The sequence below is a fragment of the Aythya ferina genome, assembly GCF_964211825.1.
Source record: "Aythya ferina genome assembly, chromosome: 20".
In the NCBI taxonomy this organism is placed as follows: domain Eukaryota; kingdom Metazoa; phylum Chordata; class Aves; order Anseriformes; family Anatidae; genus Aythya; species Aythya ferina.
Genome location: NC_140318.1, coordinates 3,803,012 through 3,817,487, shown reverse-complemented (window position 1 = coordinate 3,817,487; position 14,476 = coordinate 3,803,012). Strand labels below are relative to the sequence as shown.

Below are 14,476 nucleotides of genomic sequence, written 5' to 3'. Positions count from 1 at the left end.
AAAATAATCCATGCACTGCCCTAAAACGTCCCTGGGAATGTGGCTCTGCTCTTCTCCTTCCCATGGCCCCGAAGGGGGAGGCAGGGGACAATCTGGCCAAAAGCCATACATGCTCTCAGCACAGCCCCAGACACCACGGAGCCCTCCCCAGTGCCCGAGCACCCCTCTGCTCGGAGCCAACGACTGGGAAACTCACACCCTGCACACTGGTCCCCATGGGGGACCCAAGGAATGGCCACAGCCTGGTGAGGTTTATGCTGCACCCAGGGGAGCAGGCACTTTGGGCACCTCCATCCCCAGCACCTAAAATCATGGCTAGCAAGGAGGGTTCCTCATCAATGCTGGTGGAGGAGGAATCCTTCGAGATGTGGTTTTGGTTAGTCAGGGTGAATCCTCCTGGGACTTAAAGGCAGAGCTGTGCTTGCACTAGGCAAGAGAATGCCCCCATCCTTAGGTGCCCAGGGAAATCCCACCCATCCTGGGTTTCTCTGGACCTCCACCCCCAAATGCACTTGGCTCTGCTCTCCTGCGCAAGGCGCAGCCACTGCCTGCGTCCCCAAGAGCCAGGGCAGGAGGAGGTGGCACGTCACCGGGGGCAGGCACCAGCACTGAAAAACCCGCAGCCGGGTGGTGCCCCAGCTCCTGCGAATGAACCCAAAATGCCCCGAGCAGGGCTGGGCCACCCCATTTGGAAACCAGCTCAGTCTGAGCTGTTTCCAGCCACACTTTCATGAGCAAAAAAAATAAATAAATAAATCACACTTCTGGATCCAACAAGACAGCAAAGACTTTTCCCTTTTTTTTTTTTCTCCTTTTTGATTAAGTGGAGAAAAAAAAAAATAAGAAAATGGACAAAGCCCTTCCTAGCACGTGTAAAACCACTGAACCCCAGGGCTGAGCCCCTGGCTCCAGCAGGCAGAAGGAGCAGCAGCAGCTCTGGGGGCAGCGGGTCCAAGCCAGCCCCGCGGCTGCCCTCGGTCCGGCGCCGATATTCAGCCCTGCTCGGTTCTCGCCAGCGCCAGGAGGATCAGATCAGGCCCAACAGGATTAACCACATAACAGCGCCAGCAGAAAGCAGATTTGCCATTTAACAAGAAAGACACGCACACGCCCCAAAGCCCGTGTTAAAGGAACTGCCTCGGTGCGAAAGTGGCCTCCAAATTTAGGTTTTCTAAAATTAAGATTTCGTATTTTTATACGGATAGAATTAGACCCTCCATAACAAATTAATAATCAAAGGCCCACAGAAATGTTTCCATGAACTCTTTTTTTTTTTTTTTTTTTTTTAATTCCGAAGGAAACCATTTGTTTAAAAGAAGCAAGTGTTCCCCTGCAGAGTCGGCACTCCAGTAATTGCAGCATGATGATAGAAAATGGGGCTGGATAGTAAAAATAACTTAAAACTATTCTAAACAACCATGAAGCTGAGTAATCTGTTTCAAAGTCCAAGTGGAGATATCCCAGTGACAGGGCGCGCAGAAAATGCTAAGGTGCATAGTTAGAAGGGGAGGGGAGAAACAAAAACAAACAGTAAAAATAGTACAAATTCCTTCGGATACTATTTGGGACAAAAGATGAAAGCTGGGATTTTCATCTGCTTCCCAACATCCCTCCTGCCCTGCAGCTCGGGGGCTTCGCGAGGGGTTCTTCACATCAGAACCCCCAAACGCAGCGGTCCCACGGGTGCAAAATGAATACTGAACACCAGAGCATGGCCTTCCTCTGAAAATATCAAAGAAAAATCAAAGATAAATCAAGGCACCTTCTCCCCAGCTGGTATCAGCCAGCACAACCCCACAAAGAACAGGGGAAGGACAGGCCAAGCCCCGATCTCTCGGGCTGTTGTGCTCCGTCCTGCCTCATCCGCGCTGCTGTCACGTTACGAAACGTGTAAGTGGCTGTGTCGGCGGTGGCAAGGTGCCACCAGCATAAATACATTCGTATCTGCACAAAGGATCTGTCCCCAAGTCAGGATCTTCATTAAAAATGAGTGGGTAAGCATTTCCCTTCATTCTTTTGGTTCCTTTCCACCAAAACAAAACGTGGCGCTGCGGCAAGGTTGCGAGGACACCCAGCACCGGAGCGGACCCAGGGCTCGGCGCTTGGACCAAGCCAGCTGGGTTCACGCTGTGCTCCCAGCTCTCCCAGGCTGGTCGAGGTGGGGATTTAAAGTTGTGGCAGGGAGAATGATCAGCAGGAGTTATATTGATGGGTACGCCTCAAGCACAGCCCGGGGTGGCTGCAGCACGGCCACGGGGAGAGCACGGCGCAGGAACGGGCGTCCCACGCGGGTGCCCAGAGGTCATGGGAAGAGAGTGCCAAAGCCACAAGGAATAAAACCACCCTGGCTATCCAAGCACGGGGATGCAGGGCCGGCACCTTGCTCAGGAGGCTTCTCAGAGGCCATTGCTGGAGGTGGGAGATCTCTGAGGGAAGGTCTCGGCACGCTGCTCATGTGCTCTCCCTCACCACCTCCCTGCCAAGCAGCCCTGGCTAGTCCTTGACACCCCACTAATTCAAAGCTACTTGAGGTAGATCTGGAACGTGTTGCCCACACCAAGTTGACAGCAAGGCACTTGAAAGGCAACTGGAACTTGCTTCAAACAAGCACGCGATGAACAGCGGCGTTTTGGGGAGCTGCTTCCAAATCAGCTCAGCACCACGGGGTCCCCAAGACCCGGGGGAAATCCGCTGTGGCCAGGCTCCAGGGACAATTGCCCCGAAATTTCACAAGCAGGTGACAAAAGTGGGAACCCCCGAAGGAAGTGCCAAAGCGACAGCAATGCCCGTGGGAACAAGGGGCAGGGACAGCCCTCTCCGTGTGCGTGCTCGACAAAGGCACGTTGGAAACCTCAGGGCCGTTCTTTCCGCAGACACCCGTCTCTCTCCAAAAATCCCTGCAGCCTTCCCTCCCCTCTTCTTCAATATCCGACCACCTTAAATTCCGCCCCGTGCTGCTGCAGCAAGGGACAGGCTCTTGCTTTCTGACCACTGAGGAGGAACCAACGTCCAAAAAATGAGCATGGATCCGAGGCAGACAGAGCTTGCAGGGAGAGGCCGTCGCTTTTATCAGGCCAACCAACAGAGCCGGAAAAACAACAGGCTGAATTTGGGGCACAACTGGCTTTCTTCAAGGTCTTTCTACGTTGGATGCAGGACAAGCCTCTAGTTCAGACAGGGTGTTCCAGTTTTTTTTTTTTTTTTCCTAGGCTGCACCCTGAGTTAAAAACACCACTGGCTGAAGAGCTGGAAAAAAAAATAAATAAAAAAAAAAGAGGAGTTCAAACAGGCAGGGAGCTGAGAGGGGGATTTCCAGAGAGGTGGGGAAGAAACCATCAAAGCAAGATTTCCAAAGAGCTCGGTGCGTGGGGTGCTCTTTGGGCAGGGAAAGTTTTCCAAGATCTGACTCCAGCACAACTTCAAGACGTCGACGCGCGGAGCTGCCGCAGTCCCCTCTCCTCCGACAGAGGTGCAGGCAGACAGCTGGGGCTAGGAACAAAGCACGAGGGAAGATCTGAACCTCCTGTCCCTGTCACACAACACTCTCATCGGAAAGAAGCCATAAAGCAGAACTATTTTAACTCTCCTTTTCAGCAGAGAGAGGCATGAAAGGGAGGCAGTGCGCAGAGAGCCAAGCCTCACACCTTCATCACCACGATTTGATCGTCCACCAACCAGTAGCCAGGCAGAAAGGCTTTGGGATTTATCCCAGGTCACTGCTGGAGTGGGGAAACGTCTTCCACGTCAGACGTTACTGCATCAGGGGTCAGGAACCCGCTGGGTTTGATGCCTGGTGGAGAGAAGAAGGTCCCCTCATCTGCCAGCAGAGTATGGGTTGTTCCCTAATGGCAATCACCAGGTAGATTCACCCAGCCTCACCCAGAAGATTGCTCCCTCTCACACCTGAATGTCTCAGCCTGTCATTAAATTCCCAGGTCTCACCATTTCCCACGTGCTTGCCCTCTAACCACCCCGAGAAGCGAGGCAGCACTCACCCATCGTTCACAGATGATCAGAGACAAAGCCCCCGTGTCCCTCTGCTTCCTCAGAGCACCAGGGCTGGAGATCCCGTGGTGCTCAGCCACCTGAACCTTGCTCTGAGGGGTAAGGAACCAACCCTAAAATCCCAGAACCCTGGAGCCCTGCCTGCTGCCCCCCTTACAACGTCCTAAAGAGCCGAGATCTCTCTCCTAGGCTTCATCCCCTGCTCCGGGTTGTCTCGGAGGATCAGCACGTGCTGCTCGCAGAACAAAACCCTGCCTTTGCTGCTGTTGGCGCTTCCTCCACCAGTCGCTTTGAGGATTAGGGCCAGAGCCTTCCGTTGGCTTCAGGAACTGATGGGGAGCCAGTGGAGCAGCTTGAGCTCCCGGTGGCCTGGCCCTTCGGGCAGCTGGGTGGCCGTGCCCTGCACCAGCTGGTCCCACCACCGCAACGCTTCTGCTCAGCTTCGGCTACAAGGCAGCAGAAGAGGAGGAGAAGGCAGCATTTCTGGAAATGGTTACTGGAAATGGTTACTGTCTTATCTTCACAGCTAGCACAGAGACAAGTGAGACCAGGATGCTCCAACCCTCCCCTCCCGGCCCAAGGCTGCCTGCTGACAGCAGAAGGCAGGGTGTCACCGCTGGCTTCTCCAGCCTGCCCTCAGCAAGACCCAGCTGCTCGTACCCCACGTCCCACGGCAGCAGCACCTCCGGTGGCGGTGCCAGCTGGGAACAAGCACCGCATGGCATTTCCCCCTCCTCGCCCCCCATCCCCAGGCTGCCCGACTTGGGGACGACGGGCAGCAGCAAGAGCAAAGTGTCCCGGGGGTAAGGAGGTGGGAGGAAGGCTGGGAGCGTGAACAGCCCCGATGGGAGCCCAGAGTGGGAACGTGCAGGCACGTTTTGAGTTTCTCTCTGGGTTTTTCACCGGACCAGTTCCACGCCCACAGTCTTAGGCTCTGCACACCCACAAACACGTGCACAAAGGGACCATCTCTGCTCCGATCAGTACAGTTTCAGCACGGATTACTGCCTGCGGAGTCCTGCACGCAGAGCTCAGACAAAAGCTCCAGCCCCCGGACCACGTCCCCTCCCTGGCTCTCCCAGCTGGGAGCCGTGGATCGGCACAGTGGGGTTGCGCCCGCACCCAAAACCCACACCCTTTTCCCAAATTCCCCAGCCCCTTTGCAGGCTCAAAGGATGCTACGGGAGGAGGCACACAGACCACGAGAAGCTACAGCTCCTCTCCCCACTCAGGCTGAATCCCCAAACGAGGGAGGAGATCCACGCATGACAAACTTGCTTCCAAAGCATCTCCCTGCGCCAGGGCACAGGGGCAGTGAGGCGCTCGGTGCCGCCAAGTGACATGCATCGAGGGAACATGTAGCACAGCCACAGCCACTCTATTAATTTAAGTTAATTTCCTGCAGTTCTGTCTTAGTTTTCCAGCAGATTCAGGACTTAAAGGTTAAAGCGTAACCTTGTCTCAGTAGCTTGCTATTCGCTCCATGCAAATGTCTACCTACAGCCTGGTAATTACATGCATTTCCAAAGAGCCAATCCGCCGTCAGCCTGACAGATACTGATCTTCCCGTTTTATTTTTAGCTCTGTGCTTCCCCCTCTAGATGCAAAAAAAAATTCTGTTTGTTCCATCTTTGCTGCAGCCTCTTTTTTCCCCGACTCACCAGCGAGCTCCTGCCTCCGCCGGGCTGGAGCCAGCAGTGGCGCGGGGCAGTGGGGGGCACCTGGTGGGACACCTCCACGGGTCTCAAAGCAGGGTAAAAGAGGGTGGTGGTCGGCTCCTTTTGGGCCACCGAGGGAATTTGTCTCCTCTGGCAGAGGGGAGCATTTAAATGGGAAACTCGACCGAGGCAGAAGGAGCTGCAGCCCCCTCGGTGCGCACGCGTGCCTGTGCCATGCAGGGGAGCTGGGCGCTTTCTCTTTGGGACACCACCAGCACGCACACGCACAGGCAGCCAGGTCCCAGCAGGGAGAAAAAGGGCCAAATCTGGCAAAATCCAGCCACGTGTTCCTGGCTCTGCAAGCCCAGGATCTTTTTGCCTCGTGGGGCCACCCAGAGAGAGGAGGTGATGCTGGGAGCGGGGGCAGTGGAGGCAGGTCAGGCACATGTAGGCAAGGCTCAGTTGACGCTTCCAGCCCTTAAAATGGGCACACATGAGATTAAATGTGTGCAGTGCTGCTGAAGCCAACACGCTGCCCACCTCCATGAGCTGCCCCGGTGGCTGTGGGGAAGAGGCGAGGAGCGCAAGCCGCTAGAAATGTGAATCCTGCAGGAGTTCGGCCCAATCTGGACGCCCACCGCCAGAGAGAAGCCCAAAAAGCTGTCTGTAAATCATGAGACTTGGAAGAAACGGGGTCAGGTTCTTCTTATTCGCCTTTCCTTCTGGAAAGTCTTGGAGTGGGGATGGGTTGGGCTTTGAGGGGTGAGGTCTGCACGCCTCCCTCTCTCTCCCAAATGCATATTTTACATTTAAACCAGAACAGGCTCGCACAAACTTTAGTTACATGATGGAGAAAAAAAGACACCGAGCCTCACAAGCAGCGTGGTGGGAAAGGGCTGGCTGTCGGCACCATGGCACAGAGGCCAAGCTCACCATGGGCAGCGTTGGCACATGCTGCACAGCTCTGGGACGTTAAGGGGGTAGGAGAGGGCAGTGCACAGAGCACAGAAAGGACACCTGGATGCAGGGAAGCCAGGTAAGAAAATGCTTGACATAAACAGCTGAAGAGGAAGGAACAAAGAGGAGCAGGGATGGGGTGAAGCAGAAGGAAGGTCTGGGAGGTGTCTAACCCCTACCAGACTCCAGTAAGAGCAGACAGAGCTGGGGCTGATGCCTCTCTCCAACACCACCAACACCTCCCTGGTGCTCAGCCCTGCGCCAGTGGCAGCCCCCACCACGCTGGAAGTCATAATTACATCTCGTTCCTGCAAGGAAAGGATTGCTTATCTCGTTATGCCTGCAAGGATCCTCCTGGTCAGAACAGCACAAAAATCCAGGAGTTATCCCCGCACGGTATTACATTTCCAGGGCGGTCTCCTCTGAGATCCTGCACAAATAAAGCACGCGACGCTGGAAGATGCCTGTCCGGTGGCCTTCAAACATTTCCAACAGGTGGCTTTAGGCAGCTGGTGGGAACAAAGCCTTCACAGAGCTCCACGGCCCCAGCTTTCCCCTCCCATACCCATAACCTACAGGCCAGGCTGACCCACCACTGGGGAGCAGGAGCCAGCCCAAAGCTGCAGGAGACCACAGGAAGGCAGAGCAGAGCGCACGGAGCAGGACGCACCCATCCCCATGGCAGAAGAGCCCAGGAACAGAAATTCAGCTATTTACTTAACAGCCCACGAGCTCGGAATGGAGCTCAGATCCCAAATCCCCATCCTTCTGCACAGAAACAGATAAATGAAGAAGCTTCACGTTAAGGAGGGGGTTAGGGAACTCCTGGGGAGCTCTGCCACCCGCAGCACCTCTCCAAGCCCCACATGGACACGCGCCGTGGCCGTGCCCCACACAAACCGATTCCTCCAATGCCAACGAGTTCAGCCAAAGGAATTCAGGGCGAGCAATGAGAAAAGGCTGGTGCAAAGCTACCCCTTCACCACGCTCCTGCGAAACATCTTTAAATCGGAGAGCTTTGCATAATCGTGTTTTAAACAATTCAAACCTGGCACTGCCAGCGTTTCGTTTGCGAGTCGCTTTCTTGCTGCTGGCTCATTTGTTTTTTTAACCGCTATTCAGCCTCCATCCTCCTTTGTGCAATTCAATCACGTCGCTCCCACCTTAGCTTGAAATTTGAAAGGCTGGGCACCCCTAAGCCTTTTTCCTTGTGTTTGCACCCTGATTTTAGAAAGAACAGGGACAGCCCCTGCCACTCGCCACCTAACCAAGGCCAGCACCCTGGGCTTTGGTTGTTCACCACATCCTGGACACCCCCTGCAAAGCAGCCGGCAGAATCCGGGGCCTTAACTCTTTGAACCTCTCCTCCCACACTCACCCCTCAGGCTCTGTGTCATCACGGTGCCTTTCTCCAAATCCCTTCCCAGTGGGTTTCCACCTGAATGTCATTGCAGCGCCCAGGCTTGGGCACTGGGAAACAGCGCTGCGAGCGCAGGCAGCGGAGGAAGAAGGAGGGTAGTGTCTCCAGGGCTGTCTGACACGCGGCCTCAGCATCTGTTGCCCCAAAAATATCAAAAGGCAGAGCTTGCTTTTACACAAGACACGCACAACAGAGGGTTTGAGCTTCTCTGCAGCCATAGCTGGCTTCAGAGCTGGATCCCCACCAGCGCCGTTTTGACCAGTGCTTACACCGTGCTCTCCAGCCACGTGCTGCAGTTTATCCTAAGTCTTCTGGCTCCTCAGATGATCTGCAAGAAGCTTTCCTTCTGGATCTCTCTTGCTGTTATACCCACTTGCCATTCACCAAGTCACATAGCTATTTGTGCCCTCTCACAGCTAACCTGCCCAGGTTTTCTCTCTCTGCCTTTCCTCCTTGGTATTTTCAGCTTCTATCTGCATCTAACGAATACATTCACCAGCATCTGGGAGAGGGCTGGAAATGCTGATGTCAAGGTGCTGGTGGGCAGCGTGCTGAATGACCCCAGGCACGCACAAGGTGCTCCCTGTCCCTCAGCCTCCTCCTGCTCACCTGCAGCTTTCACCTCCAGCACCTTGCTCAACGTTTTGGCATTGAAATCGCAGCGAGGTGTCTGGAGGCACCGGGTAAATCTTGCTGTGGAGCATCACATCCATGGAGTTCCCTTGGGCTGCCGAGACCCACAAAAAAGCCCTCGTGCTTGCCATGAAGTGCTCTTCCAGCAGCCCTGGAGCACTGTTTGGGGCACCACGGAAATGAATGTTTAACTTTGGGTGCATTGCCAGGAGCCATTTGAGCACCACGTCTCCTCCGTGCCTGCTCTGCTCCTTCACAAGAGACTCACACCAAGAGGACACATGGAAATCACCCAAACCAACCCCTTTTTCTCCCTCCATCTCCCCTTGCCACGTGCTTTCCTCTTGCAGCCACAACATGGGCAAGGTGCACGTGGCAGCCCCGCAGCAGGGACATCCCCGAGCTGTGTCCGGGGAGCCGAGGGGATTTCCCCCCCCCATGACTTCACCAGCCCTGGCTTCGTTCCACCGTTCCTCTCGGCCTGCCTGCTGCCTCGTGGGCTGCTCTTCTATTTTGGAGCCCCTGATTGTATCTGACAAGGTCTCCTAATTGTCTCCACTGATTTTACCAGAGACTGATTTTAAAAGCAGCTCAGTAACTTCGTCACTTCGGTATCGTCGCTGAATTCAGCTCCCTCATTTATTAATGGCTCTACTTCTGCTCTTTCTCCCCTGATATGTTTGCAAAAATCTCTTTTTATATCTCTTAACCCCTTTGGCTAACATTAACAAGCAAAAACTCAGTAATATTTGATATTATATGTGTATAAATAAAAGCAGGAAAAGATCTTATTCACTCCTGTTATAGCAGCTAAAGCGGGCCTAGGGCTCTGGAATAGCAGTTTTACTGCACACTTTAAATATCTCCATTACTTTATTAATGTGCAGAACGTTGGAATTTTATCGGATAGTTTGGTTATTTACCTTATAAAGCAACACGGGCATCACAAACCACAAAAAGAGGGTATTTAGCACCTCCTCCTTAAGTCTGCCTCGCTACAAACTGAGTCCAGGCAAGGCTGCAAAACCCAAACCCCGCGTGCTATAAATGATCTGCCTTTCTCTTCCAGGAGGTGGAGAGGAAGGGGAAGAGGGGAGAACGGCACTTATCCTGGCAGCGATGCCATTGCAAATTTTTGCTCACCAGGAATTCGTAAGGGCAGTTTGCACAGAGCAACCTGAGCCTCCTTGGATGGCCACGACAACCACCGCCAAGTGCGAAGCGCCTCTCAAATGCCAGAAGGAGGTCCTGGGGTACCAGCTTCAACAGCCTGCACCAGCACTGGCACGAGAGATTGAAACAAAAACAATCCAAAACCCAACACAGGAGCAGTTTGCAAGAAAGAATTTTTCATTTTCCATCCTTTGTTGACTTCCCATCCACGGTTCAAGTGATGCGCTGAACTGTCAGCAAATCTGGAATAGTCGGACCCACGTAGCACAGTGCCCAAAAAACACTTCCAAAAGTCCTAGAAAGACTTTTGAAAGGACTAAAATAAACTGGATAAGCAAAGTCAACCCTGCTGAAAGAGGCCAGCCTCCCAACTGCAGGCTGGACTTTTATTTATCATCCTTTAAATCGCTGCCTCCAAGACCCCCCCAACCTGGGCACCCGGAGAGCTGCTGCAGCTCCCTGCAGGCAGAAGCTGACCAGAGAAACTCAGGTGATCACTGGAAAGAGCTGCTGGAGGCTCCCATCCAAGTCCTCAGCTTTGCAGCTCCCTTGGGAACCTCAGACTGGGGTGCAGAGGCAAGTGAGACCAGCTTAGGGAGTGCCTTTTGGAGCCGTGGGACATCTGTGCTGGATGCCCCAAGCAGACATTCACAGCACTCACCTTTCTGATGTAAAGCTGGGGTAGAACCACTGATACCAAAGAAAGAGGAAAAATGAAAAAGGGAGAAGCCAAAAATAGGCACGAGGGTCTCAGCATCTCTCTGTTTCCCCCAGACCAACCAGTACTGGTCCCCAGGGGGCCAAAGAGACAGGAGCGTGGCTGCCACAAGGTGGGACAAACCCCCGGGGGCCAAGGTGCAACAGGAGGATGAGCAGGGGGAGGAAGGATGCTCGGACCCCACCTCTGCCAGGCACACCACGGGTGGGCAGGAAAGGAGCCGGGAGGCACAGCTACGGGATGAAACCCCCAGGTCACCCCCCCAAGCAGGGGGGAGGTGACAAGGACAAGCATCACCCCTGCAAACACCTCCCAGCCTCTTTTCTGGGGGGCGCAGAAACTGCAGCAGCCCGGATCCCTCCCCTTCCCCATCATCCTCAGCCACGCTCCCTTTTTTTTTTTTTTTTTAAAGCATAAAACTTCCCCCACCACCCACCTATTTTTAAACCCGGCCAAGGCCAAGCAGGGGCCGGGATCCTCTTTTTTCCCCGGGGGCTGTGGCTGCAGGCGAGGCGGGGAGGCAGGAGCACCCGCGGCCACCACCCCGCAGCCGCGCGCGGGGCTCCAGCGGAGCAGAGCGAGGGCAGGAGAGCAGGCTCCCCTTGCAAAGTCTGTCCTGTGCTGTCTAATAACACAAGGTGTCATTGTATACCCAAATCAGTGCCTGGAGCTTTATTTATAACAACTGAAACACAAAACCCAGCAGGCCAGAGACAGCGAAGGGAGCGAGAGAGCGGAGAGGGCAGGGGAGCAGCCGGGCGAAATCTCCCCATGTTGCGGGATTTGCCCCGAGGTTTTAAAGCCGGGTTGGGGCTGGGGGGGCTGCAGGGGGCCACGGGAGGGGGAAAAAGATGAAAGGGAGGGGAGAGCGTGCTCGCAGAGCATCGGTGCCTCCCTGGCCACGGCAGGGTGACAGAGCTGTCACCACGACACGGAGCCGTGGGGGTGCTCCGCTCGCAGCCCCCCACCAGCTGGCAAAGGGAGAGGAGGGACGAGCTCCAGCTCCCCTGGGACTCTTGGGCTTTTACAGCTAAGCTTCTTTAAAGGCCTTTTGGGGGCTTTTCAGCCATCCCCTCGTGCCAGGAAGAGCTTTGCAGCTCAGCAGCTGGCTCCAGCGCACTCCCTCTCGCTCTGCACCCGCTGCCTCTGCGCCCTTGGCAGGAGCCACCCGAAAGGGACTCGCCCAGCCCAGCAGGCAGCAGCCCCGGCACGCTGCCTCGGGCACACCTGCGACCAGACCCGACTCCTGCGAGCAGCTCGGTGCCCTGAACTCTCGCTGAACTCAGCAGAGGCGTCTCGGCACCGAAAGGTCCCAACCCTGCACTTACGGCATCGGGAGATGCGCTTCTCCTCGGGTGGGTCCAGATGTTATCGGCACCGCCGCCGCCACCACCCCCGGCGGCTCCTTCGGCTGCTCCCTTGCGCCCGAGGCTCCTGCTGCTGGTGGAACATCCCTCCTGCTCTCCTCCGTGGCTCCTGGGCAAAGCCTGGCAGCTTGCCCTCAAGCCCCTTTCCCCAAGGAGATGAAAGGAGGCTGCTGCCAGCCCTCGTACTGGGGCGGCTGAGGTGGGAGCATTCGTGTCCCACTCTTCTGAGCTGGGGTTGGAGGTGGGAAGGAGATAGCAAACAGCTGGGGGGGGAGAAAGGGGAAGGAAACCTCTCGAGGAGGTACCCAGGGATGCCGTTTGGTGCTCACCTCCCCTGCAGACAGATATTTAAATCGCCAGGTGCAAAAGCCACTGAAAGTTCAGGCTGAGTCACGGCTCCCAGGCTTGACCCATTACCAGGAACGAGGGTGGGCCCGTCAGGAGAGGAGGCTGAATGAGGCTGGGTCCTCTCTTGTGGGGTCTCTCCTGCTCCCAGGACCCCTTTGGGCCCCTTTGGCCCAGCTTTGGTTCTCCTGGAGGCAGCAGGAGCCCGACCGTGCTCCTTGCAACCAAAACCCAGCCAAGCTACAACAGTGAATCCATAATCAGCGAGGGAAAGGGCTCCCACCAACTTGACCAAGGGCTTAAAACTCTCCCTCTCCTCCCACTCTGCCCCGGCGTTGGTGTCAGATGTTTTCTCGCTCTCCATCTGATAAGGGAACACAAAGCAGCACCAAACCCGCACTTGCAGAACCTCCACCCGGGAAATGTGCGGCGAAATGCTGTGAAATCAGCGTGCCTGGGATCAGACGTTCCCCGTGTAGTGCAACGAGCGTGCCGGCAAATCTGCCTCCGCCTTTAGCCATGCTGCTGCAAAAAAAAAAAAAAAAAAGGAGAGGCAAAAACCCCCCGGCTTGTCGCGTGTCCCCACCTCGGTGCTGGGGATCCCGGTCCTCACAAAGCCACAGGGCTGCAGGGCACGGCCTAAATCCTTCCCCGAGGGCTTTGGGGAGCACGGCAGCAGGAGGAACGGTGAGATCAGGGCTCTGCAGAGCTCTCTGCGCACATGGGCGAGGTGCAGAGCATGAAAACGAGGGCTCAGAAAGCACAGGGTACTGCCCGACGAGCTGCAGCACGCAGGGACTAAAGGACACGGGTGATCCCGGCCGCTTGGTTTCCTCGAGGTGAAAAGAAGTGATTAGGAACAGCAGGACCCCAGGGAACTCAGGGCTGCCCGGCACCTTCAGGGTAAGCGAGTCAAGAGGGTGCGAGTTGTGCCCCTTCAGCCCACACAAGGGGGTCACCGGTTACTCCAGAACAGGGCTCAGAAAACCCAAACCTCACTGGAAATTTCTGGCAGGTTGCTGCAGAAGGGTTTGTCCTATACAGTAGGAGGGCAGAGATTTTTCTTGTAAGGTCTTTGTGGACAGGAAGACATCTCTCCTCCTCCTCTCTGAGCTCACCATCCCAGTCTCATGTCCCACTAGGGCAAGGCACCGGACAGATCCTGGAGGGTGAGCAGAGCAGGAAGGGTCCTTGTGCTGGTTGATTGCCACAAACCCATTGACAGTGCACGTTTTGGGGGGAGAATACCCAAGGGGAAAGCCTCAGCAGGCAAAACCTTACGGCAGAGCATCCTCATGCTGGATGGAGAGAAGCAGCGCGGCAGCGGCACCCCGACACACACAACCTGAAGCCATGGCCACGTAGGAAGCTGCAAATTTCCACCAGGCAATGGCCAAGCTTCACGGAGCATCCAGCAGAGGATGCCAACCTGTTGTCTGAACACACGGTTGAGGAGATCTCCTTAGAGGAGGGTAGGAGGTTTTCCGCATGAAGCAGCACGTTCCCCAGCCTGATCCAGGGGTTGCAGCTAGCATGCAAATACCTGATATTATTTCTCACCTGCTGATGGGTCCTGACCGTGGGAGGATTACACAGTCGGCCCCAGACGGCCCTACAGGCTGCAACAAGGGCTCCCCGACGGGGCGGCCTCTCCCTCCCCAGCCACCCTGCCTGCACCGCCCTCGCTCGGGGCTGCCCACCTCCTCCCGCTCTGCCTCCAGAGCTCTGAAACGGTAACAAAAAAAAAAAAAAAAAGCCCCAAGCTGAACTTTGAGGCCAAAACGGGGTTTGAAGCGCGTGGGGAGGGGGGTGGCGAGGGAAGGAATCTGAGTTGCATCACTTGGAAATACCCGCGCGCCGCGGAGATGTACGTACATGTTCAGCTTCCTACTGCCTCTTCAGGAAACTGCTGGGGAACAGCAAGGCGACACCAGAAAGAGCCCGGTGACATTTGCCTACAGCAAGTAAAAACAGCCTTGAAACGAGCACAAGTTGGCCCACGTGCGAAATATTCCCCTCCTCGGAGCTAGGTGCTTGGTGGGGGCTTGGCTCTCCAGGCAGCCAAGTGGGGCAGGAGAGGTTTGAAACAAAAACCAGTCGAGAACTTTTGCCCTTTGACCGGCCTCAAAACCAACCCAGAGATTTTTAAGAACAGGGACTGAAACTGCCTTTCTTTCCCTTCAACAGAATCGACCGCCGT

The 14,476-nt window shown here is 55.4% G+C and overlaps 1 long non-coding RNA gene across 1 annotated transcript; it reads right to left on the bottom strand.

The window, feature by feature from the left end:
- Positions 1–2,059: 2,059 nt before the first annotated feature.
- LOC311421718 lies at positions 2,060–13,534 on the bottom strand. The gene is made up of 2 exons (XR_014684981.1): positions 11,893–13,534; positions 2,060–3,246 (listed from the first exon to the last, which is right to left on the bottom strand). It is a non-coding gene; the product is annotated as an uncharacterized lncRNA (long non-coding RNA).
- Between the last annotated feature and the right edge of the window lie 942 nt (positions 13,535–14,476).